This window comes from Falco peregrinus, chromosome 9, assembly GCF_023634155.1.
Source record: "Falco peregrinus isolate bFalPer1 chromosome 9, bFalPer1.pri, whole genome shotgun sequence".
NCBI classification, from domain to species: domain Eukaryota; kingdom Metazoa; phylum Chordata; class Aves; order Falconiformes; family Falconidae; genus Falco; species Falco peregrinus.
In genome coordinates this window covers 5,106,439-5,129,129 of record NC_073729.1, presented here as the reverse complement: position 1 = coordinate 5,129,129, position 22,691 = coordinate 5,106,439, and the positions used below count along the sequence as shown (strand labels likewise).

Here is a 22,691-nt window from a genome sequence, read left to right as displayed (position 1 = left end):
TAGATTTACAAGCCAGTAGCCAGGCCAAGATGTTACCAGCTTCTCCCAGTTGTCCCTTTGGCTGCCCTCACTGTGGGGGACAGCAAAAGGCGTCTTGGGGAAAAGCTATCGCCCTTTCCCCAGCAAGCAGGACCAGGCTGTCCCACTCACCAAGGTACACACAGGTCCAGAAGAAACTGTGCCAAACGGGCTGGGGAAGCCACCAGCAAACGGTGGTGAGAAACGCAGGCGTGTGTCTTTCCACGGCAGCCGTGGCAGGCTCTTGGCGTGGAAGGCATGTCCATTTGGGCGTCCGCACTGACTCAGCTCGGACTTCCTGAGGAGTCTGACGGTGACACGCGCCCTGTGTTCCCTTCTTCTTTATCAGCATTTCCTCATCTCCTTTCTGAGGTCAATCAAATTCATCTCCCTTTTTTCTGAGGGCTTCCCTCTCCTCTGGCCTTTGTACCGGGGAGGGAGAGCTCAGTGCCACCCGCCTCACCCTGCGCTTGTGGCACGGCTGCCACCGACACACCACCCCAGGTCTTGTGTCCTGGGGTCTGGGAAAGTTGAGATGTGTCTCTGCATTTAAGGTGACTTCATTTTAAAACTATATTTACCCACATAACCCCAGAACAAACTTACAAAAGGATACTTAGATTAAGCTCATTTAGCATAAGCTGAAAGCATTCCTTTTTCCCTCTCTAGCAGTTTCCCATTTTGTCTTCTCTGCTCTCATGACGCCTCTGTGCATACTCTTAACTGCAATTAAAGGCAATAAAATTTTCAGGGTAGTGACAGACAGCTCTTTTGCTAACTTGACCATGCAATGCCTACCAGGGAATTTGTTACATAAATTCAGCTGTGGCAATTGGAACAGCCAGTGGCAAGCATGTGCTCAGCTCCATTTGTTGCACTGAGAGCCTTGTTTTAATTCCTGCTTGATCCATTGCTGGAAGCCATTTGCTCCTTGGGTTTGTGTGCGACTTGACGTAAGGCTTTGTAGGGGGAGGAAATGCAAAATTTGGGTCATTCCTGAAGAGCCAGAGGGCTGATAAAGCACTGGGGAGTGAAAGCATCTTTGGAGCCGGAGCAGAGAACCCAACACTGTGGCCTGGCTGATGCCTTGGGAAGACAAAAAAAAAAAAAGGGAGATCAATAAACAGATGGTGGTAGCCTGCAGTTGGGAGCTGCAGGGTGGCCAAGCAAGCTTTGGGCTCCTCGGCAAATACAGGCAAATGCTCACCCTGACTTGCATGTGTGCACGCACACATATGGATGCTCCATACTGTGGTAGCTCGTTACAGATTCCCACAAGAAAGCCTTAAGGGAGGAATTTTTAGCTGTTCTGATGTGGTCATCTTGTTCTTGTAAAAGAAAAGCTGGTCTCTTCATTTCACGCTGGTTTTATTTTTTCAGGGGGTGGGAATCATTATAATGAAATAGTGCTGTAAGTATACGCGTGATATTTTATCCCTGTGTGTACAGTCTTTCACCGTGGGTCCAGTGAAAATGGGGCCCCAAGAAAATGGGATTTTCCAGACGTGTTCGCCAACGACTGCACTGCACTGACCTGCAGAAAAAAGGAACTTCAGGGCAATTTTTCACCCAAACCTGCTTTTCTTCGGCATCTTCTGCCTCAACCCGTGGCAGCTGCTGCCTGCCAGTCTGCAGAGGGCGATGCAGCACCAGTCTGACCAGTTTACGGCTCGCCCTCATGTTTTCCATCCTCCCCAGGTTGCCCATGGTCACCAAGGAATCGCAGGGGCTGAGGGCTGAGATGAGGCTGAAGGTAGAGGGGAAAATGAGAGGACAGGGCCGCAGGCACAGCTGTACTTCACTGCATGGTCTCTCCACGCCAGCTGCGTGGCAGCTGATGAAGTGGGAGACTGCGATGGATTTCGCTTTCCCGTTCCATCCTGCTGCATGGGAAGGCTTGATCCGTCTGCTGGAGCTTTGAAGGCCATTGTAGCGACAGCTGGTCATTTCATGAGTTTGTCTGGGACTCAGGAGCCTGAGTGTAAATCAGCTTGAAAAGGCAAGAATGGAATCTTCAACCCCAGTAACCAAACGCTCATCTGTTTTTCAGACTTCAGTTTGCCTGTTACCATCGCCGTTTTCCAGGAGGGACTGGTAGATGACTGCTGCCAGTGGAGACATCTCCCTCTAGCATCCATGAGACTACCGATGAGAATTCATGGGCATTTGTGCCAAATAATTACTTTGAAAAACCACTGCATCCTCACTTCAATCTGTTTCTTCCTTGGGCTGTTGGGAATTAATTGGGAATTGTCTAATTTAAACACCCATGCTGCCTATGAGGAAGGGCAGTGGGGTTAGAAGGACTTTCAGAGACCTGCAAGAGTTAAAAAGCAAAATAGCCACGGCTATAGATGCACAGAAAGACCATAGCTAAGTAGAGCTGCTCTGCAAAAATCTCCACACCTGAGATTTATTCAGACCAAAAAATTATTCTCTTTTAAAGGAGGTGCAGTAATATTAAGGCTTCTTACTCTTTCTGAAGATGCGCTTTAACGGAAGGATGCTGCAGAAGGGCTTGGTCGGTCTGGAAGGCACCCGCCGATGTTTTCCACCATGCCCCAGGTCCTTGCTTGGGCATGTGAGGAACACGCTGGGAAGCCCTCTGGGATGTCAGAGCGTGGGCTGGGGGCCAGGTCTCTGCCCCCCGCAGCCAATCCAGGGCTTCGGCACGTGCCCCGCAGGGGGGGACCCTGGCCCAGGCCGGCTGCCAGCGCGTGGGGCAGGGGGGCTGCAGCTTGCTGCGGTGTAGGCTGGGGGCTGCGAGCAGCTGGAAAGCTGAATTCCACTCCTCACCATCTGGATTTGTCAGGACGATTGTTTCCTCATGCACGTAACGGGAGAAAGCGCGCAGAATTGCTTTCCACCTTTGGGTGCCAGTTAAGCGCGTGACTGGGATGGAAATGCCAACCGAGTGTATTCCTATGGGATTGGGTTCTCTTCATGACACACCTTCAGTTTTTAAAACCTCCTCTCTTTGAAGCTTTTGATTGTTCCTTCTGGCGTGTTGCAGTAAAATAATAGCAGAACATGAAGAATTTGAACATTTGCCTGAACTTTGCACCTGGATAAATTTGCTGGGCAAAATCTTGCCAGTTTGTTGAGTCAACAGTGCATGCCTCGATGCCTCCTTGAGGTGTTTTGCTTCCTTCTCAAAATTACTCAAGGCAAACGGGTGCTTGGGGTCTGTTGGAGGCTCCTGGGAGAGGGAGGATGCTCCTGGGTGGGATGAGGAGGTGAGGGCTGCGGCCGTGGGAAGCACCGGAGGCGGCGGGTCTGCTGCCTTGTCCAATATTAAATGAAAAAGCAAAATAACTGATCGCCATGCTGTGCAGGCTGCAGTCAGCGCTCCGCTCGCCTTGAGCACGGGTTAGGTGAATGTATCTTTAGGAGTTTTAAGGAAGTAAATAAGAATGTAAGGAATTTTTTTAAAAAAGGAAAATACATTGGTGAATCGGTAAAATGCATCTTTAGGAGTTTTAAGGAAGTAAATAAGAATGTAAGGAAATTTTTTAAAAAAGGAAGACATATTGGTGAATTGGTAAATGTATTTTTAGGAGTTTTAAGGAAGTAAATAAGAATTTAAGGATTTTTTTTTTAAAAAGGAAAATACATTGGTGAATTGGTAAAATGTGTCTTTAGGAGTTTTAAGGAAGTAAATAAGAACGTAAGGAATTTTTAAGAAAAAAGGAAAACGCATTGCTGAATTGCCAAAGGATAGAGAGCTGCGGCCCGGGGCACGAAAAGATGTGGAGAATGCGGGCATCGATCCCGCTACCTCTCGCATGCTAAGCGAGCGCTCTACCATTTGAGCTAATTCCCCTCCTGCCAGTCACTCTCTGCCGGCTCTGCTCTATTCTCTTCTCGCGAGAAGCTGGGCGGCGCCGGCCGCCCCCCGTCCCGCCCGGGGTGGCAGTGCGCCTGCGCGGGAGCGCGCCGGCCGGGGCTCGGCGGCGGCGCGCCGGGGGACGCGCGGCGGGGCGGGAGATGCGCCCGCCCGCGGTGAGGAGCGGCGGGGCGCGGAGCGGCCGGTGCGTGGCGGCGGGGGCCGGGAGGGGGCAGGGAAGGGGTGAGGGGCACGGGGTGGGGTGAGGGGCACGGCGGGGGGTGAGGGGCACGGCGGGGGGTGAGGGGCACGGGCGTGCGCGGCGCTGAGGGGAGCGTGCGTGGGGAAGCGGCGGGCGGGGCGGGGGGGTCGCAGAGGGCATGTGCCTGGGGGCATGGGGGGTGCGGAGGGCTGTGGGCGTCGCGGGGGGTGTGTGCAGAGAGCTGCGTACCCGGGGGCACCGCGGGGGGTGTGGGTGAAAAAGGCTGTGTGCACATGGGGGGGCTGCGAGGGGCAGCTGGGCGTTTGCCGGCGCGCTGTGGTGGGAAGGCATGGGGGGGGTGCGGGGCTGCAGGGGTGGCGGCCCAGGGGGGGCTGCGGGGGGCATTTTGTGGGGTGAAGGGCTGCAAAGGGATGGGGGGGGCTCAGGGCATGGGGCTGCGCACCCGGCAGCGGCTGGGGCAGCCCTTTGAGCCGTGGGGGGGCTGCACTGAGGTCAAAGCAGAGCAAAACAACAAAAAAACCAGGTGCTACCCCGTGTGTCGTGTGTTCCCCCCCGCCCCCGAAGCAGCACAGGAGCTGCCCTTGATGGCCCTGGCTGTTCTTCGGGGCGGCCTGGCCTTGCCAGCAGCCAGGCGTGCTCCCGGGGGTCCCCAGCCCCACCGCTCCCGGGGACACACCGGCTGGCACGGCTGCAGCCGGGGTACCCAGGGTCAGCGGGGACCCCCAGCCCCCACAGCCTGGGACGCAGCTGGCAGCACCAGTGGGGCGCCCCGGTTTGGTCCCTGCGGGTGGCGGGGGCGGCTGGAGGGGATTAGGGAACCTGCTGCTTGCAGTTGCCCCCCGCTTGCCTTGTGATGCCTCCTGTAATGACAGCACCCCCACAAGTGACATGTGGCACCGTGGTGAACGGGGGGGGGGGGGGGGCTTTTCCCTCAAGAAATGTTTCCCTTTATTTTGCGCTCCAGTGGGAGTTCAGCGCAGCGTCTCCCAACTGGATGAGGAAGGAGGAGGCGCGGGGTCTGGAGCGGGGGGCTTTGGGCAGCGGTTGAAATGGTGGCTGGGGATGTGCTGGAGCTTTGGGGGGGCTGCGCCGGCTGGCCGGGAGCCGGTACCCTGCCTTCGGTGGGAAAGCGGCTTGCGCTCCGTCAGGGCCTGCCTGGCAAAGCGGGGGGGAACGTCAGGACCTTTCTCTGCCAGCACAGTGTGAGGAAGAGGAGGCTGCTAATGGGCTTGACGCGTCAATGTGAAGCTGTGTTCAGCGGCGGTATCCAGGGTTTAGTTAGAAACCTGTCCTGGTAAATGCCTTACCTCGTGCTCAGTCACTTTTCTCGCCCTCTGATGTTCTTGAATAAGAGAAGGCAAACCTGAACGGCAGTGAAGGCCTGTGCAAAATGCTTTCTAAACCAAAGGGATTACAAAATCCCTTCTGTTGTATAACCTCGGTGGTGGTTGCTTAACACCTTGCAAAGTCCCGGGCTGAGCAAGCAGGGATGCCTGTCCCCAGGGATGCCTGTCCCCAGGTTACAGCAATTCCCTGAGCAGCGGGGAAGTTGGGAGAGAGCGATGGGACCTGCTGTGGCTCCCTCACCATCCGGCTCCTGGGTGCCTTACACGGTTTGCTTTCCTGCCTTGCATTTGTACTTCTGCCTCGGCTGTGTTCAAGTCAGGGTTCTGTTGGATTCAAACCCACTCTGCTCAATTTTACACCCTTCCTGAGGGATTCGCCTTAGTTTGTCCTCTGATGTACAAGTTACTTCTTTTCCTGGATGCATTTGCTGAGCTAGCCTCCTCCGGCCTGAATTCGTGATGAAGTACTCCTGTCTATCAACAGTTTCACAACTGAGAAATAGATTTTTAAAAATTATTTATTTCTTTTCCTTGACAGCTTCTGGTCTGTGAATGGGCTCTGCCTCTTGCAGAGTTTGCTTAATAGCTTCTCTGAATGCTAATTTATCAAACTACTTGGGCTTTCAAATTTACTCCTCTCTTGTCCTTTTCAGCATACTAATACGTTGCATCTTACTTTAAAGGGCTGGTGAAGCATGAGCTCAGCTCTTCGGAAACCGTCCTACCTTTCATCTACTGTTTTCACGGTTGTGAGCTCCCTTCTTGTTTTTTTTGTCAGCAGAGAGAAGATTGGCCAGCAAACATGTCCTGGAAGACACAGTTATCTTTTAAAAAAAACCCAACAGTGTCCAAACAGCCGCGCCCAGCCAGCAGTATGATTTCTTATCTCGGAGCTTGACTCATAATTCTGACACCTCCTTACCTTTATCGTTCTTTTAAAAAGAAAGTCATTTTCTTAGCAAAGCTGTACCCCTGGGTGCCAGGCTGAAGAGCCTTGCACATGTGTCATTTCTTTTCCTGATGCCCTCCTGTCTCTTTTACATTGCCCTGAGCTGCAGGACCCCATCATCTTGCCCATAGGCTTCTTTTTTTTTTCTTCTGATATCCAGAAAATAGGGAAATGCTTGAGAGGATCTCCTGCTGGTGAATCTCGCCTGAGATGCAAGCAGTAGCCTTTCCCCAGCTCACTTTTGCAAAACATCAGCTCGACGCTGTGGAGCTGGAAAAAATGTTTCAGGCTGCGTTTTGCATAGATGCTCTGAGATGCGAGTGAGGTTTCACCGCCTGGGTGTTACATGTGTTTTTCCTGTCACGGGGCAGTCTGCCTCCCTGAATCGTTATGTTGCTGCGAGCAACTGGCAGAGCAAATGCAGGGGCAGGGGGAAGAGAGGACTGCCTTCAGCCTGGCTGCATCAGCCACAGCCTCCCTCCTCTGCTCCCTGGGTGGTTTCAATGACGGGCTTGTACAGGATCTTTTCTCACAGCAAAAACACTTTCTTTTCCTTTTATTTTTTTTTTTTTAAGAATTAAAATCACACCAAAGAGTGCGTGTTAAGATAGACTCTGGAGCTGAAGGCCTGTTAGTCCTTTGCAGTCATGCTGGAGTAATTCCTGTGCTTTTCTCTCCGGCATGTTAATCGCAGGAGAGAGGAGTTCAGCTCCCGCAGCTCAAGCTGTTGTAAGGGCACGTCTATACTCTGCAGATAGCTTTCCCCTTGCTGCCTTTTCCTTGCTTTGGCAGTGCTGTGCACCTGGCTCTCCACACCTGGGGCGAGCATCGTTCGAGTGCTGGTGAATCTGTTTTCTCCTTGAGCTCCTGCCCTGCCAAGGACAGAGAAATCCCTCTGCAGGTGACTGGCAAAAAACCCCACCAGCCCATGTCAACAAACCTACAGCTGCTCTGTGCAAAGAACAGCCCCCAGAGATGCTGAGTTGCGGTGCTGTCAGTGGAGCTTTGCAGTAGGTTGCTGGCTGCATCCCCTTTAGCTTTCGGCAGCCGGTGGCACTCCCAGTTGTCCATTTTATTGCGTAGCTCAGGGGTGGTTTAAGGAACTGGTTCACGTCGTGCTGCAAACTGCTCGGCGTGGCACTGCAATAGCTGCTGTGTGATGATGGAAGGCAGTTTTCTAGCACGTGCAAGATAATCTTCCATGCTGAGGTTAGCGATCTTGGCTGGTTTGCTACGGTACGCCTCCCCATTTTACACAGCGGTGGGCATTTCTGAAACAACTGTTCAGGCTCGAGTGCTTGTTCTCTGATTTTCAAGGTGGATGGGTGCTCTCCTTAGCTGTGGGTTTGCTTTGACACCCTCAGCATCAGGTATTTGCAGAGAGGCAGATGCAGATTCACCCTCCCTGAGTGTCTGCTTGAGCATCCCGCTGTGCTTCCCGGCTCAGCATCCTGCTGCGCTGCTCCTGCGCGTGCCGTCCCCCTCTGTGCTGCGGGAGAGCTAAATTGGGGTTGGGAGAGAGCTGGCAAGAGGCCTGCGTGTTCCTGGAAAGATATTGATTGCCCTGGACAATTCGGGTTTGTTCCTTTTGTTTCCCTGGCACAGGGTCAGGCTCGTTAGGGCAGCAGCTCGTTGGAGGATGGAGAAAGCGTGTCGGCTTTGCGGGTTGAGGCTGGAGCGGTGCCATTGCAGGCTGCTGCTCTCAAGTGTTAAGTCTGAAGCAGCCTGCCTGGTAATTCCATTAATGGGAGCCTAGTGCCGGAGAGATAAATGTAATTCCAGGGTAAAGCCGATGCCGGGGCTCAAATGGAGAGGATTTGCTGGTTCTCCTGGGTGCGCCGCTGTGAGTAATGTGCTCCTGTATTAACCCACAGACGATGTTTAAAGTCTAGGTGTCAGCATAGAGATGGGGCAGAGATAAAAAAAAAAATTGCTGCTAAATCTGCATGTGAAGAAATCCTTAGCTTCAGAGCCTAGCTGCCTCTTTGCAGCGGGTTTTACCAGGAGTAAGTTTCCTGTTTAACTTCTGACATGTGGGATGGCCGAGCTGAGCAGCCAGCCGATTCAGGAGACAGCTTGCATGGGATCTAGCCAGAGCGAGCTCACCCCGTGTAATCAACGCAAAGCAAAAATGATACCCTATGTATATTACACCAGCAGGCTTGCAAGGACATCAGAGCTAGCCACCACAATTGCCAGTAGCACAAGCTCCTCCGTATTTTTGAGCAGTGAGGTCCCAGATTGCTGTCCTGGCTAGCTGTTTTCCCAGTGCAATTTCTTCTTTTTCTTCTTTTTTTTCTTATTTTTTTTTCTGTAGACCACATCTTCCTGTTTGCAGTTGTATAATACCGCCGTGGCACCATCAGTGAGTCTTGCATTGAAAAGGAATGGTTAATTGGGATATTTTTAGCTCTCCTTGTGGCCGGGATCCTGGAAATTAAACACAGGAGCCGGCGCCGTTCAGCTTTATGCAGAGGGGCTTCCGAGCACTTGCATCCAGCAGGGTGGGAGCTCACAGCACCGACGAGCCCTGGTGCTGTGGTACCCCCAAAATGAAGCAAACGTGGTGCTTTCCCACCTTCTGGAGCTCAGTGCAGGGTTTTCCTTGTGGGGAAACAACTTGTCATCAGGCCAAGGCTGGGGGGGAGAAAGGTCCATGAAGAGGAAGCAGGTGCTGGGGGGTCTCAGCCCCCCACGTGCCCCCATCATGCTAGCTTTGCCCGACTGTCCGTCGGTACAAATATTGATCTCCTTAGGACTTAGGGTGCTGCCGGCATCCTGACGGCAGAATTACACCCACCTTGCTCAGAAATGCTTGAGGTATTCAGCAGCTTGTGGATGCCCCTCTCCTGCGAGAGGTGTGGTGGAGATTTGCTTGTTCAGCAAAGCGGGGTGCACACTCTGCCGGTGCCCGAGCAGCAGCTGGGGCAGCCGTCCACGCTCTGCAACCCGCTCATGCATCTCTTCTCTCTGCAGTAGCTGCGCGGCCACGTGGGGTTGCTTTACACGCATGCTTTGGGGCAGCTCGCTTGCCAGAAACCAGCAGAATCTCACAGAGGCTCACCTCCTGGCTGGAGTTTTTACATCTCCTGCCTCCCGTTCCTTTCGGTTCTGTTCCCTGCCCAGTGAGGGCCATGCTTCGCGTGCCTTGCCCCGGCTGCTGCAGGGTTTGCTGGGGAAACACCTCTGGCAGGTGCCTTGACCAGGTGTGTGAGAGCCACGGCTGCTGCTCGCCACCACGGTGGCAGGATGCTGGGGGGATGCAGCTATTGGTCTTCAGCTGGTGCAGTTGCCTTTTTGTTTTCAAATTTTTTTGGCCTTTTTTTTGGCCTTTTTTTTGCCTTTCTTTTTGCTTTTTTTCCTTTTTTTCCCCCTTTTTTTTTTAAGCTTTATCCATTTCCATCATAGCTGCCTACTCAAGTTTTAGTTTAATAGCATGGCTTTCCCTTCCCAAGATGAACTTTTTGAGCATCTCCTTTCCTGCTTTCATAGCTCTGACATCTGGTTTGGGCTTGGGCAGTGCAAAGTTGCACCCATAGCAAACTGTGTATCTTGTCAAACATTTCAATACAGAGCAGACGAGGAGGGAGCCGGTAAGAAAATGACCTGCATGTTTAAAAATTCAGTTTCTTGAGAAGTGTTGTGCCTTTGGTGTCTTGTTCTTATGGTTTCTCTCTTCCCTCCCCTCCCCAGTTCCGTGAGTCAAAACTGGTCGTGAGAGCATCCTTGCTTGAATGTGGGGGACTTATCAGGGAGGATGTAATATGTTTGTTTCCTTTGGGTGGTAATAAAGCGGGTCAGAAGTGTTTTGTGTGCTTTGGCTGCTGATTACAGCGTTAACCAGATCAAGTTCCTGAAGTTGTTTCAAAGCATCACTATTTTCTCTGCTTTCTGACTTGCTGCATGGATTTCACAGGGAAACCTGTACCTGCTCTGCAAAGCATTTATTGCTTTATGGCTCTTCTGGCCTAGGTGCAGGGCTGAGTCACCTTCTTGCCACCTTGGTGCAACAGTTTGGGGGCCTGGCATTACATTTCTTCTTTACAGAAGTGTCTTTGAGCCACAACTGCATCCTCATCTAGTTTGCAGGCAGCTGTACCAGCTCAGCTGTGGAGGAACGGCCTCAGCTGCTGCGGGCTGATGCCCATCACTCTGTTCCCTAGAGACAGGGCTGGTAGGACCATCTCTTGGACCTCCTGGAGATGCCAAGCCTGTTTGCTCTAGATGTCTAGAGGCTGAGTAAGTAGAGGCTGGTAACGTCCTTCTGACTGTCTTGCGCTTATAGTGTAAATCCCACAGCAGGCTCTGCAGGTCATGAACTGAGGATGTGAGCAGTGCTGAGACACCTTGAACAGCACGACGTTTGGTGAGCGATGTTGCCTCAGTGCTGGGCCCTAACAATGCCCCTGGAAAAGCCACAAGGAACTGGATTTGGCACTGATCCGTGTTGTGGTATGAGGGAGTCAGCTTGTCTGGGTCCTCTCTGAGTTTTTGCAGCTGGAGGCCTTGTGGCGCTGTGTCTGCTCAGCTTTGGGATGTTTGGGGGCGACCTGATCGCTGTGCTTTGGTACCTCTGTGGTGAAGAGGGCTGGCTGGAGGCTGCTCAGGGTCTCCCACGCTGCGAGAGAATGATGCTGTGAGCTACAGAGGGTGGAATTTGAAGTTGAATTGGGGGTGGGAAAGGGGAGTATATAACATACAGCTCAGAAAACCAATAAGCTTCAGAAGACCTTAACCATTGAAGGGGCTGGACTTGTTTCTAGCTGACGTGTTTTAAAGCGTGATTAGCTGCCTCTTGCAGTGGGATGCTGTAATCCCCCAAGGACTGGACTGCTTTGCCATGCCACTGGATGAGGTCAGTGGAGACCCAGCTAGTGTCCTTGCCCAAGCAGTTATCTCCTGCAGGGTGCTGGATCCAGCACGGGGGCAGCTGGATGGACAGGGAGGTCCCATCCCAGGGAGGCTGGGCAGGAGGCGTGAATGCCCCTCCAGCCCTTGGCTGGGAAACGCATCCTCAGTCTTCAGTTTGTGGCTCAAACAGTGCTGCTAGTCCATATTCTTCGGCTACGGGAAGTGGCAGGCTTGGAGATGAATATGTTGGGTTAGCCGGTGTCCTGCCTGAGCCGACGGAGTGTGAATTTAGATCTTCTTGTTTTATTTCAAGAAACTGCATTAAGAAACGAGTGAATGAAGCTGCGCACCAGAGGCTGCTCCCGCTGCAGACGTCTGCTTGCAAAGCCGCGTTGCAGAGTGATTCTTCCCGGCGCTGCAATGCCGGCGGGGAAAGCAGAGCCACAGCACGGGCCAGGAGACCTTTGGGGAGGTGCAGCCGAACGCCTGGCTTGATTGCTTTGGCAGCCCGTCTTGGAGCCAGGCATGGGCATTGCTTCTGTCTGTTAGCAGGGGTTGCTTGTGTCTTGGTGGGTGCAGTGGGCTGCTGGTTCCTGCAAGCCGAGGGGCCTTGCTCTGCCCCAAGTCCCTGCTGCCAGGAGGTGGCACGCAGCTTAATTGAAAGGTCCCCGCCGTAAATGTCGCCTGTGTGATGGCTCTTGTGTCCTGCCTAGCATCGGCTCTGTGGTTACAGCTAGTTGCAGCTGACTTCAAAGACTCTGCTCTGTAAAAACTGGCTTGAAACAATCTGTAGTGGCTTGTTTAGTTTGGTGTTTGGTGTTTTGTTTTTTGGTTTTTTTTTTTGCTTTAAAGCTAAAGATAAGGATGAATTTCTGCAGAGGGGAAAGCTGGAGCTTTGTAATAAAGTCCATGATATTCTTCAGGATGCTTTGGGATATTTCTGGGGTGTGCATGTGCTCTGCGTGGTAACAGTTATCTGAGAACAGCTGGAGATGCACAGCTGGTTAATTGATTTTAATGCCGTGGAAACTCAATTTGAGTAGCTTTGTGTTTTTTCTGGAGGGGGGGGAAGAAAAAAAGGGTGCATTAAGTGAAGGAGCAACTCTGGGTATTTCTGTGAAGCGTGTTTAAAGGAGGCTTGAACGTGAGGGTTTTAACTGTGCTCGTCGGTCGGTGTTGAGAGCTGGCGGAGGCGGTGGTTTCGGTGCGAGCGCGGCAGAGCTGGTAGGCAAGGCTCGCCTGGGGGCCCAGGGCAGCTTCGTCAGGAGCCTGGTGACTAATGCTGCACAAACTTACAAAACCAAGAGAGGATGAGCTCTCCCTCCTTCACCTCTGTAAGGAGCTGGGGGCAGCTCCGGTGGACTGCTGCCGGGATGTTTGGATGGTACCTCTGGGGATGCTGGTGCATCAGCTCCCTCCACTCAGCGCAGCATCGTGACACGTACTTTTTTTAGGTGGGGATGGTGCTCTGGCTGGGTTTGGAGGTGAGGTGGCTGGCTGGGCTGCCAAGGCTTGTGCCAGCAGCCCATCCGGGACTCTCGGCTCTCTTGGGACCCCTCCATCCACCCCTGTGCCAGAGGAGAAGCGGGATGGAGGTGTGGGGGGGGGGGCAGCTGGGGCCACCCTGTGGGGACCAGGCAGGGCTGTGCTGTGCTCTCCCTCTGTGTTCCTGGGGGTGGTCAAGGAGGTCACGTCTCAGAGTGAAGGGCTGGCTTAGAGTTTGAGTTAGTGCTTCTGGTTTTCTGTCTTTATTTTCCAGAGTTTCTCTGCATGGAATTGGAAAACCCCTTCTATGGGCTGCTGTGACAGCCTGAGATATGTCCAGATGGATTTGAACACTGGTGCTGGAAAGGGCTTTGTCTATTTATTCTCAGCATCTTGCTGTCTGCTTTGCTTAAGAGTTTTTGCTAGATCCTTCACATATGTTTGTCCTTGCTGCTCTTCTCCTGAAAAAAAAATATTTGAGAACACCCTTCAGCTGGGGCAAAACACACCAAAAAAAAATAATCCCCAAACCTCTTGGAAAAATTATTTTTAACTGCTGTTCCTTGGTATAAGCTGCAAGGTTTGCATAGCTGTGGTGTGTTGCCGTCTGGGTGCATCAGCCTAGTTTGGAGACCTCACGTAGCACTTCACCGGGCTGTTTTAGATGGGTCTTTAGAACGGGCACATCCAGCAGTGAATGCAGCTGTTCAAGTGTTTTTTAAGTGACTTACCCCTGTGCAAAGACAAAGCTATGATGTGTTGAAGCATGGTTCCTTGAAAGCCTCATCTAGGTTTCCAGATGTACCGCTGTGCCATCTTTCTGAGGTCGTGCTTCCCATCAGCTTTAGCTGATCTCAGGCTGTTCTCCTGCCAGAAATCCTTCCCCTTTATTTTCTTCTTTCTGGAATGGCTTCCAGTTGGATCAAGCAAACGATGGTTGCTACCACAAGCATAGAGATAATTGGGTTGTGTAGAAGGGGGAGGAGGGAGGAGGCAGGGCTGTCTTGGCAGCAAAGGATGGTTTTGGATCAGTTAAGCTGATGAGCATGTGGGAGTGGGCACGGCTTGCCGGAGGGCAGCTGTGTAGCCCCCAGCCAAGCATGTCCAGCTTCTACCCCAGCGTCCCTCCCTGTGAAGGAGGGAATAAGGATTGCAAAGTGTGTTAATGTTTCTGGGAGGCTGCAATGTCAGTGGAGTCCTACGAGGTGCATTGCTGACTGACGGCTTCATGTATGTGTTGAAAACGTTCAGCTTCCCCGTTAACCCAGGGGGGTATCCCTCTGGGAGGACTTTGAGCACAGGTTTTAAATAAAACGGTGAATTTGACTGCAGCTTTTAAATAAAGCGTTCTGCTGAATGTATCAAAGAGAATATTACATTGAATATAAGGGTGTAGTTGTCTGTGAGGCGCTGGCACAGATTGCCCAGAGAAGCTGTAGGTGCCCCATGACTGGGAGCGTTCAGGGCCAGGTTGGATAGTCTAGTGCAAGATGTCCCTGCCCAGGGTAGGGGGTTGGACTAGGTGACCTTGGAAAGGTCCCTTCCAACCCAAACTACTCTGTGATTCGATGGTTTCTCTGCTTAAATACGCTGCAGACCAGGGCCTGATGTGTTAGTGCCTCTGTGGGAGGGAGCAGGACCAGTCCCGCTGTCCGTTCTCTTGCCCTAAGGCTGGGGGTAGGTTTATCTTCCTGCTTGACTTCTTATAAACATTCATCCGACTCATCTTGAGCTGAAAAGCCCTTGTCTTAGGTGCTTGTTGCAAATACTCTGTTGCCTTGATGATGACGTGTCAAGGTCTGTTGAGTGAGGAGCCGGCAGGCTCTCCAGGTGCTAGCTGGACCCCATATCAGAGGAGCCCATCGTACTAGCCGGATCCTGTATCGGAGGAGCCCATCGTACGCGCTGGTCACAGCGGGTGGTGCACCTTGCTGTGAGAAGCCGCACAGATGCTCAGCCTTGCTGTTGGCTGGGGCCCCCCCCGAGCTGTTTGCTTGAGCTTGAAATTGCTGGTGTTGCAAGATCATCACGGAAGGGGAGGAGAAAATTAGCGTAAGCCTCTTAAAGAAAACTTTATTATTTCTCAAAGATGGCAGGAAACACCCCATCCCTCTATTTAAGCTTCAGAGTAGGGATTCTCTTATGGTGGGTGTATCTGCTTGTGACCATGCAAAGTCGCATGGTCAGTCTTGGGGTCTGGCAGGTCCCCCAAGGTCGTGTGCCTTCCCTTTGGCCAGTGCCACCCTTCTGTCTTACTGCTTATGCTGGGGGGACTTGGCTGCTTGCTCCTGCCACGCGGAGCCCTCCTGTTTCTCTGCCCCACTGCCTTCCTCGCACCCTTCACTCCTGATCTGGGGATGTTTCCTTCTCCCTCTGCAGGTATCGCTCAGTCGTCTGCCCCTACGCTTCAAAACTTTTTTAAAAAAGTCTGGTGAATCTTTATTTGCTGCATTAGATGAAATAAAACAAAATGTTATCGTGCTGGTTCAGTCTGCCAACGAGCAACATGTTGTGACATCGAGGTCAGGGCCAGAAGGAGGTTGTTGAGGTGGTGACACTGAGAAATACATGTTTTGGTGGACACATTGAAGCTGCGGGAGGGCAGCAGAGGAGCTTTGCTGGCATGAGTGTGTCATCCATGCCCTGCAGTGCCTGGAGCGTGGTTGTGTCTCCAGGAGGGAGCAGCCCTGGGGCGAGCGATGCCGCTGGGCTGGGCGCTGTGAGAAGGGAGTTTGGGAAGGGGGTGGAGGGGCTGGTTCCCTGGCTCTCAGCTGTGTCCCCAGTATGTCTGGCTGCTGCGGGACAAAATGCTTTGTTTGAGAGCTGTGGTTGCTTGGGGAAGGCAGGCGAGGCCACCTTCATATGGGTTTGATTAAATCCAGCAGCACTTAGGAGAAGCTGCAAGCATCTCTGCCTTGCTCAGCAGTACCGGCAGGCGAGGAGCTTGAACTTTGCCAGTGATGTTTCTGCAGTGTTGTCTAATAGTAGCAGTCGCGTTGAGAAAGTTGTTGGAGGAAGAAGGAGCTGGAGGAGGGAGGGACAAAAGGTTGTTTGCACGGCAGCCGTGCTGCTCTCCCCCACGTGCAAAGCCCTGGCGCGGGTCGGTGCCAGTGCAGATGGAGTCCTACAAAGCTAATGCAGCCCCTTTAGATTTAAGCCACGCGAAACTGAAGTATAAATTTCCTTGCTGGGGGAGGAAATCTGTCTTTTCATACTTCCATAAATAAGCTGCCACTGAAGATTATTGGCCAGGTTGGATTTGTCATGTTATTTTGGTCTTTGTAGAGACTTTATGTTCCACTGCAGAACAGGGTTTGTTTACTGACTTCAAAAGAAAAACAGAAGACCCTCCTGGAGGTACACAATGCAAGTAAGTAACTCTTGTGTGTTGGCTAGTGCGATAATGTAAAGCAACAGGGAGAGCAATTACAAATGTTGATGGAAAAATCAGCTTGAGGCTGGAGTCCGAGGTCTGTGCTGTGGTCTTCAGCATTGTCTTCATCCTTAGAAATGCCTTCAGCCCTTCCATAACGGGAAGGGAGAAAGGGGGAAATGGGGGTCCAATGGATTATGTTTTTTTTTCTCGGTTCTTTAAATACCAGCTGGCAACGGCTGATGTCTGTGAGTCACCCACAGAGACTAGGGAAAACAAATCTTTTTTTCTCAGTCCAAGGTAAACCAGCGCGCTGCATGAGTAAGTTTTCTTGCCGTTCCTGACAAGGTCCAGCAGGCAGGAAATATGTGAGATGTTGTGGGGCTGATGCCGTACCTTCCCCTTGTTGGTTCGGTGCTTTGGCTGGAGCAGCTGTCCCACCCTGTTCCCGTACCTCCCTCTGCTTCCCAGTCCTCTGCCCGTTGCAACATGCTTGAGGATGGTTGCTCATCCGCCGTGTTCGTGGCTGCCCCTGAACCGCTGTGTGAACAGAATGGGAAAAGTAAAACCGGCTGGGATGCAGTGACCGTTGCTTCAGTTGTATCATCAGAAAAAACATTCCTTACAGCTCCTTAGAATTGTTTGCAGTAAAACATCTTCCCCCCCCCGCCTCCCCGATACTGCTTCTTCTGCAGGCAGCAGGCGCCTTGCATGCCTGCAGTGAGGTGTTTCTGCAGCCCACGGAGGCGGCTGCTGTCACAGCTTTTGCTCAGATATCTTTTGTGTAACTAATGTACAAAAAGCTTGATAAAGCGATCAGTGGGAAATGTAAAACCATTTATGTTATGAAACCATAATGAAGAATCAATGGTAATCATGAAAAAGTGGAAGCGGCCTGGCTCTGAGGCCAGATGGGATTCACCTGCTCTGCAGACTGTAAGGAATCACTCGGCTGCTGTGCACCAGGAGATCTTCAGCGGCATCTCGGGGTGAGGAGCAGGGGCACCGCTGCCTCTCCTCTGCCTAGGCGTTAACCTCGCTGCACTGGTGGTTGAGGAGTCTTTGTTGGATGAACAACCTTGGTCCTGGACTCATCATCTTGCTTTTTACCTTGGCTTCCCTCTGTGGTTTCGCAGGAGCACCCTGACAGCCCGGTGCTGGGTGACCCCACTGCCGTGCCAGGGATCTAACAGCCGCCCATCTCTCACGAGCTTGCTGTGGCATCCTTACCTTTCCCCAGCCCGTTCTTATTAATGTCCCTAATTGCTCTTCTCTCTTACCGCTCGCAGGATTTGCCAGATCCCGTACGCTGATGGGGATGGTGTTCTGGCTCCTTGTCGGTGCCTCTGGAGAAGCCGATGCTCTGAGCAGGTACGTTGGCTGTGCTCCTGGCGAGCATCTGTGCGTGTCCAAGAGCAGAATGTGTGCACCGCTTGCCTTACCAGTGTGGACTGGCAGATACTGTGGGAGAGGCTGCTCTGCAGTGAGTAGGTTTTTTCTATCCAGATGTGAAAACACCCAGGCAGAAGGTAAGGTGTGCATGGAGCCTTTCTGCCAGCCCTCTGAGGAAAGCACTGGAGAACACAGTGTTGCTGCAGAGCGGCTCCTGGGGGGCCACGCTCCTTGCTAATGTCAGCACAACCTTTTCCTTCCTGTGGCACCAGCTGGGGGATCCCAGTCGAGCTGGGGGCTGCGCCCTCCCCTGCTTCGCTGGCCTTCGATCGCTCCCCATCCCGAGCGGGGGTGGGGGGAAGCTGTTTTCATGTTGGTATCCAACCATGAACAAATCTGCTGTTGTTTTCTGAGTGTATGGCAAGAACAGCCTGTAGCAGCTTATTCCTCCCAGGATCGTTCCTGCTGTGCTGTGCCGCTGATTGCTGTCAGCAGCAGAGGGGTATGCCTCCGCTGCGCTGCCTGGTGCATCCTTTTGCACGAGTTATTTGCTTTGTTATTGCTTTAAGGCATCAGTGCTCAACAGAAAAGGTCTCATCTGCGCTGTCTACAGCTGTTTGGCGCTGTAAGTGGATTACTTGAGTCGGTTGTCACCCAGATGCCAGGCGTGCTTTAAGTGGTGCCCTTCGCTCTGCTGCCAGTGGGTCCTCATGCACCTTGACTGCAATTCCTGTGGCGCTTTGAGAAGAAAATGTAGGCCTGGGTTGCAGGCTACTTTTTGAAGAGCTGGAATTATGTTCCCAGCTGTCCAGAGGTGTGTGTGCAGCCACACACCGGGATTGGAGTGCGATATTTGGCTAGTTGTGGTCACTCGGGGGGGTCCGAGAGGCAGATGAGTGGATGCTGTGGCAGGAGCATTGATGGGTAAGGAGGGATTGGCCTGGCACCCGAGCTCGAGCCATCGGCTTGTCCTGAGAGCTTACAGAGCAGAAGAAGCTCTTCCTGAAAATGTCCATCCCTGATGGATCTCATCCCAAACTGGCGTTGCCTTGCGTTTGGCCTGCCTGCATGCTGGATGGCCCATTTGGAGGATGTAACTGTAACTCGCCGCATGACGATTCCTTGATCCTTCAAAAAGTGAAATGGATTCATTATGGAAAGTGATCTTTCTTGAAAACCTGGTTCACCGGGACTGTCTGGGTGGCGCGGCAGACGCGCTGGAGGAGTAGGAGTTGGGGCGGAGCCGTTTCCACCTCATTCCCCTGTTATTTCCTGGGATTTATCGCACCGGGCAAGCAGACATGCTCTCCATTCCAGAGCTTAAAGCAGAGCTGGTTGGTAGAGCGCTGTCTGTGCTTCCCCTGCTAGCCTTCTCGTCATACTTTCCTTTCCTTAAATTATTTTTCTGGCGTCAGAGGCATCTTTTCAAAGGGAGAACCGCACTGAGAAGGGGAACAGCAAAGGTAGGAGTGCCTCTGTTTGCTGGCAAGCTGTGGCAGGTGCGTCTGAGTCGGAGGGAGCCAGCACTGAGTCAGTGCCCCAGACTCCCGGTGACTCAGGTGGCAAAAGCCCAAGTCATTCTTTTACGTGCCTCAGCTGCAGCAGGTTTCCTGTGCTTTGGTTTTGCCTCCTGCAGCGGCCGTGCGGGGAACGCGTGTCATCCTCTTCCTGCCGCACGGGTTATGAGTGGCTCGGTTCGCAGGGGATGCAGGCACGCGGTGGTGGCGCTTTCTCCTGCTGGCAAAACGGAGAAACTTGATTTACCCCAGCACCCTCAACCCTACCTCTCTCATTCCCCAAACTCCCCACTTTTTTTTTTTTTTTTCTTGTTATTCATTTTTTTGTAAGATGGGACAAGCCACAGTGGTTGCAGCTGTCTGTCACTGAGCTTGATGAGATTCTCATGCAGATCTGGAGGTTGTGTTCTGGCAGGTCTGCTTGCATGCATTATACACTACTTCATCATACTGGGAAGGGATCTATTTTCTGAAACGTTTATTTTTAGTCAAGGCTTTCCCTGTCTAACTGGCAAAAGTTCAGCATTTGCAGCACAATTTGCAGAAGGAGCGATTTCACCAAATACTCCGGCTGGGGGAAGGGAGAGGAAATGTCATATTAGCTAGGAAAAAGCCTAGATGCTGACTTGAAAAAAATAGCTTGAGAGGCTGTTGTGAGAGCATAAGGATGGGTAATGCAAGTGGAGAGCAGCCTTGCATTTGCTGCAGTGGGTAAGTCAATCTGGGTTGCTCTTGTTTTCCCTTGTGACGGCTGCCCCGGAGGCTGAGCAGCACTGGGTGGGTGGGAGCTGCTGCTGGCGGGCTGGTGGGTGATGTGGCCTGACCCTGAGCAGTGAGTTGGGGCGCTGAGCAGTGATGCTGAGCAGCGGGTGAGTTGGAGTGCTGAGTAGCAGGTTAGGACCCTCACCTCAAGGGCAGAGCATGGCTACGCAGCACCTTGCGCTCTCCTGTTGTGCCCGTGCTTGGGGCCGCTGGAGACTCACTGGTGATACAGGCACTGCCATCCCCGTGTGTGTGTCCCCTTGTCAGATACCCCACCAGAGCAGGGTGGCGTGTGGGATGTCCTGGGGCAGTGCTGCTGTCTCCTCACAGCTGCTGCTCCGGGGGCAAACGATCTTCATATGCCTCATTGCTTTCACCAACTGCTCCTAACCATTCTGCGGCATGAACTGGCTTCTCACAGGCAGCTACCCTTCAGAGGCGCAGAGATCTTTTCATCTTGCTCTTGCATCTTGCATCCCCCTTGACATTTCTACCACCCCTTTCACAGAGGCATCTCTGTCACTGCTAGCTGTTAATGCTGTGAACACCAGAGGATGACAGCGGGGAGCGGAGGGCAGTGTTCAAAGCCTTTGATACTTACTCCTCTGACAAACAGGGCTTGGCTCTGCGTGTGGGCACGTGAATAATTTGTTTGCTGCTCCAGGTTAACTCCTGCAGTTGGCTTTATCCCGCTCTGCTGCCCCCAGCCCGTAACAGAGAATTGCACAGCAGCTTTGTCATCGTTCCATTAAGAAAACAAGAAGAAATGGTTCAGGCTTCAGTTTTCTTCTTAATATTTGGAAACCAGAAGAAAGAAGGTGGCACTAGGATTTTAGGTGTACTCCTGCATTTGATCCGAGTGGGTGTACGTTGCCTGCAGGTTTATCTTTGTGAAGAACTGGGAATGACACTTCTAAGTGCTGTTTCAATCACAGGGGTAGGAGCACCATGAGGATCAAGGTAAAAGCACCCATCAGCTGTCTAGAGCAGTAATCTTCCCAGGGGGCATCAATCTAATTTAACTCGAGTAAAGAATGTGTGCACTGGGGGAGTCTCTGCTGGGTTTCCTGGGAAGACTGGGAAAAATTAAGTGCTGAAACAACACTCTTACCTCCAGGGAGGGGCTTATGTTTTCCTAAGACCTGTTATTATCTTCCTATTGAAAAAAAACATCTGTATCAGCTGGCAAACTGGGAGTGTTTTAGCTACTCAGTTTTCCCTGGTTCCCTGGGGACTCTCTCATTGTGATCCTAATTGCAAATCCCCTCTCCACGTGGGATGCAGAACATGGGTTCTGCACGTGTCCCAGTGTTGCTGCCGTGGTCAGCCCCACGCTCGCCACGCATCTGCTGACCTCTGAATATAGAGGTTTCATCAGTTTGAAGCTTTTCCTCAGGGAAAGTTTGTGGGTGGTTGTTTTTTGCTTTGGGTTTTTTCCTTCCCTCCCCCCTTCTGTTGCTAGTTATTTCAGGGGAACTCCTGTCTTAGTAGTGCTTTCTCCCCAAAAGGTATTTCTTTTCCTCTCCGCCTCTTGCCCCCAGAGGCTGGAGGAACCCTGGTATGTTAGGAGAGCCAGTCTCTGCTTTAAATGGCCTTAAGCATGTGAATATTCAGCTCAATTTCCTTTTCCAGTGGCTTGTTACGAAATGAGCAGGAATCTCAGGGCATCCCTGGGTTGCCTTTCCTTCTGACCTTGGGGTGCAAGCAAGGAGGGTTTTGCTCCAGCGGGTGAGTGCTTGGAGGAGGAGGTGTCCACCTCGAGCTTCGAGTACTCTGGTAGGAAAATATTTTTGCTATCAGTGGATTTTTGCCGATACTGTTGAAGTACGCTTAAGATATGTGGGCAGATATTGCAGTCTCCTGGTGAAGACAGTGAAAATAGCCGTCCTGGGCTGGCCGGGGGGTGCATCTGAAGTGCTTTTGCCCGGAGCGATGCCCTGTCTCCGGCGGCTGTAGCGTGGCTGCCCTGGAAGGAACTTTCCTGGGTGGAAGCTGAGCAGCCCCGTGCAGGTCCCCATCTGCTCTCACCCGACTGGGTTCTGAGCAGGCTGAGCGCTGTGCCTGGCTGGTGCTGAGCCCCAGGGCTGCGCGTGTGGCTGTGGCGGTGGGGGCTCTTGGGGAGGGGGGGCTACCTGCAGGGAGGCCAGCGTTTGCAAGGGTCAAATGACCGCGTTGGAAATCGTCATTTGGCGCAGCGGGGCGGCTGTGGCACGCGGCTCCGTTCCTGGGGCATCGCAGGGTTGGTGCTCAGCAGCCTGCGAAGCCGACAGCGCCGGTTGAAGCGTCTTTCAATTTGCTTTCACGGGGGGCCGTCTCACGGAGGGTCAGCGCTTGGTGCCTAAATTGCTGCTTATCCCTGGAGGCTGTCGTGCCCTGCTTGGCCCCGTAATTCCCTGCCGCGCGTTGCGTGCTTCCCAGCAGCTTTTGCTGCGGTTTGCAAAGGGAGGACGAGGGGCAGGAGGAACCTGGAGGGCGGCTGCTGGTGGGCAGGGGGAAGGAAGCATGCTCTCCAGGCAGATCCCGCTGCGGTTCTCCATGAAGTTTCCCTTTCCTTGGCTGACTCGTTGGAAAACCCTTTTCACTCGGCGTTTGGTTTGGAAAGAGAAACGCCCACACAGATGGCCGCTCTTCAGTTGTCGTTCACGTTGGGGATTTTTATGTTCCTTTTTGCATTACCCTCAGGTGAAACCCAGGCTTGCTGCCAAAAAACATATCCCAGAATTAGAAGGGAACTAAACACTAAGGTTATTCTGTTTTTTTCCGCTCTAAGCTAGAAATGCAATGGGCTATCTAATATTTTGTCGGCTCACAAGGGATTGCGTTGCTTTTTCTTTTTGGCTGAGTTTCTGTGTGGTTCACTTGTTTGTTTTCCTCACGTAAAAGATACAGCTTTTATTAAGAGTTGTTTTAGCTGTGTTTTGCTCCTTGATTGAGGCTGTCTGAATGGTG

At 52.5% G+C, this 22,691-nt stretch overlaps 1 protein-coding gene and 1 non-coding gene across 4 annotated transcripts in view; one reads left to right on the top strand and one right to left on the bottom strand.

Moving 5' to 3' along the window:
* Positions 1 to 3,768: 3,768 nt before the first annotated feature.
* On the bottom strand, positions 3,769 to 3,841 carry TRNAA-AGC (transfer RNA alanine (anticodon AGC)). The gene has a single exon. It is a non-coding gene; the product is annotated as a tRNA-Ala (tRNA).
* A 101-nt stretch (positions 3,842 to 3,942) lies between these two features.
* The window catches only part of LOC101921845 (USP6 N-terminal-like protein), an 81,558-nt gene continuing 62,809 nt past the window's right edge, over positions 3,943 to 22,691 (top strand). For 2 of the 3 annotated variants that reach the window (XM_055814738.1, XM_055814736.1), the window contains exons 1-2: positions 3,943 to 4,049; positions 17,361 to 17,442. The gene's annotated coding sequence lies outside the window, so the exon portion shown is untranslated. The remainder of the gene's footprint in view (positions 4,050 to 17,360; positions 17,443 to 22,691) is intronic. The other variant, XM_055814739.1, reaches the window with a different exon arrangement.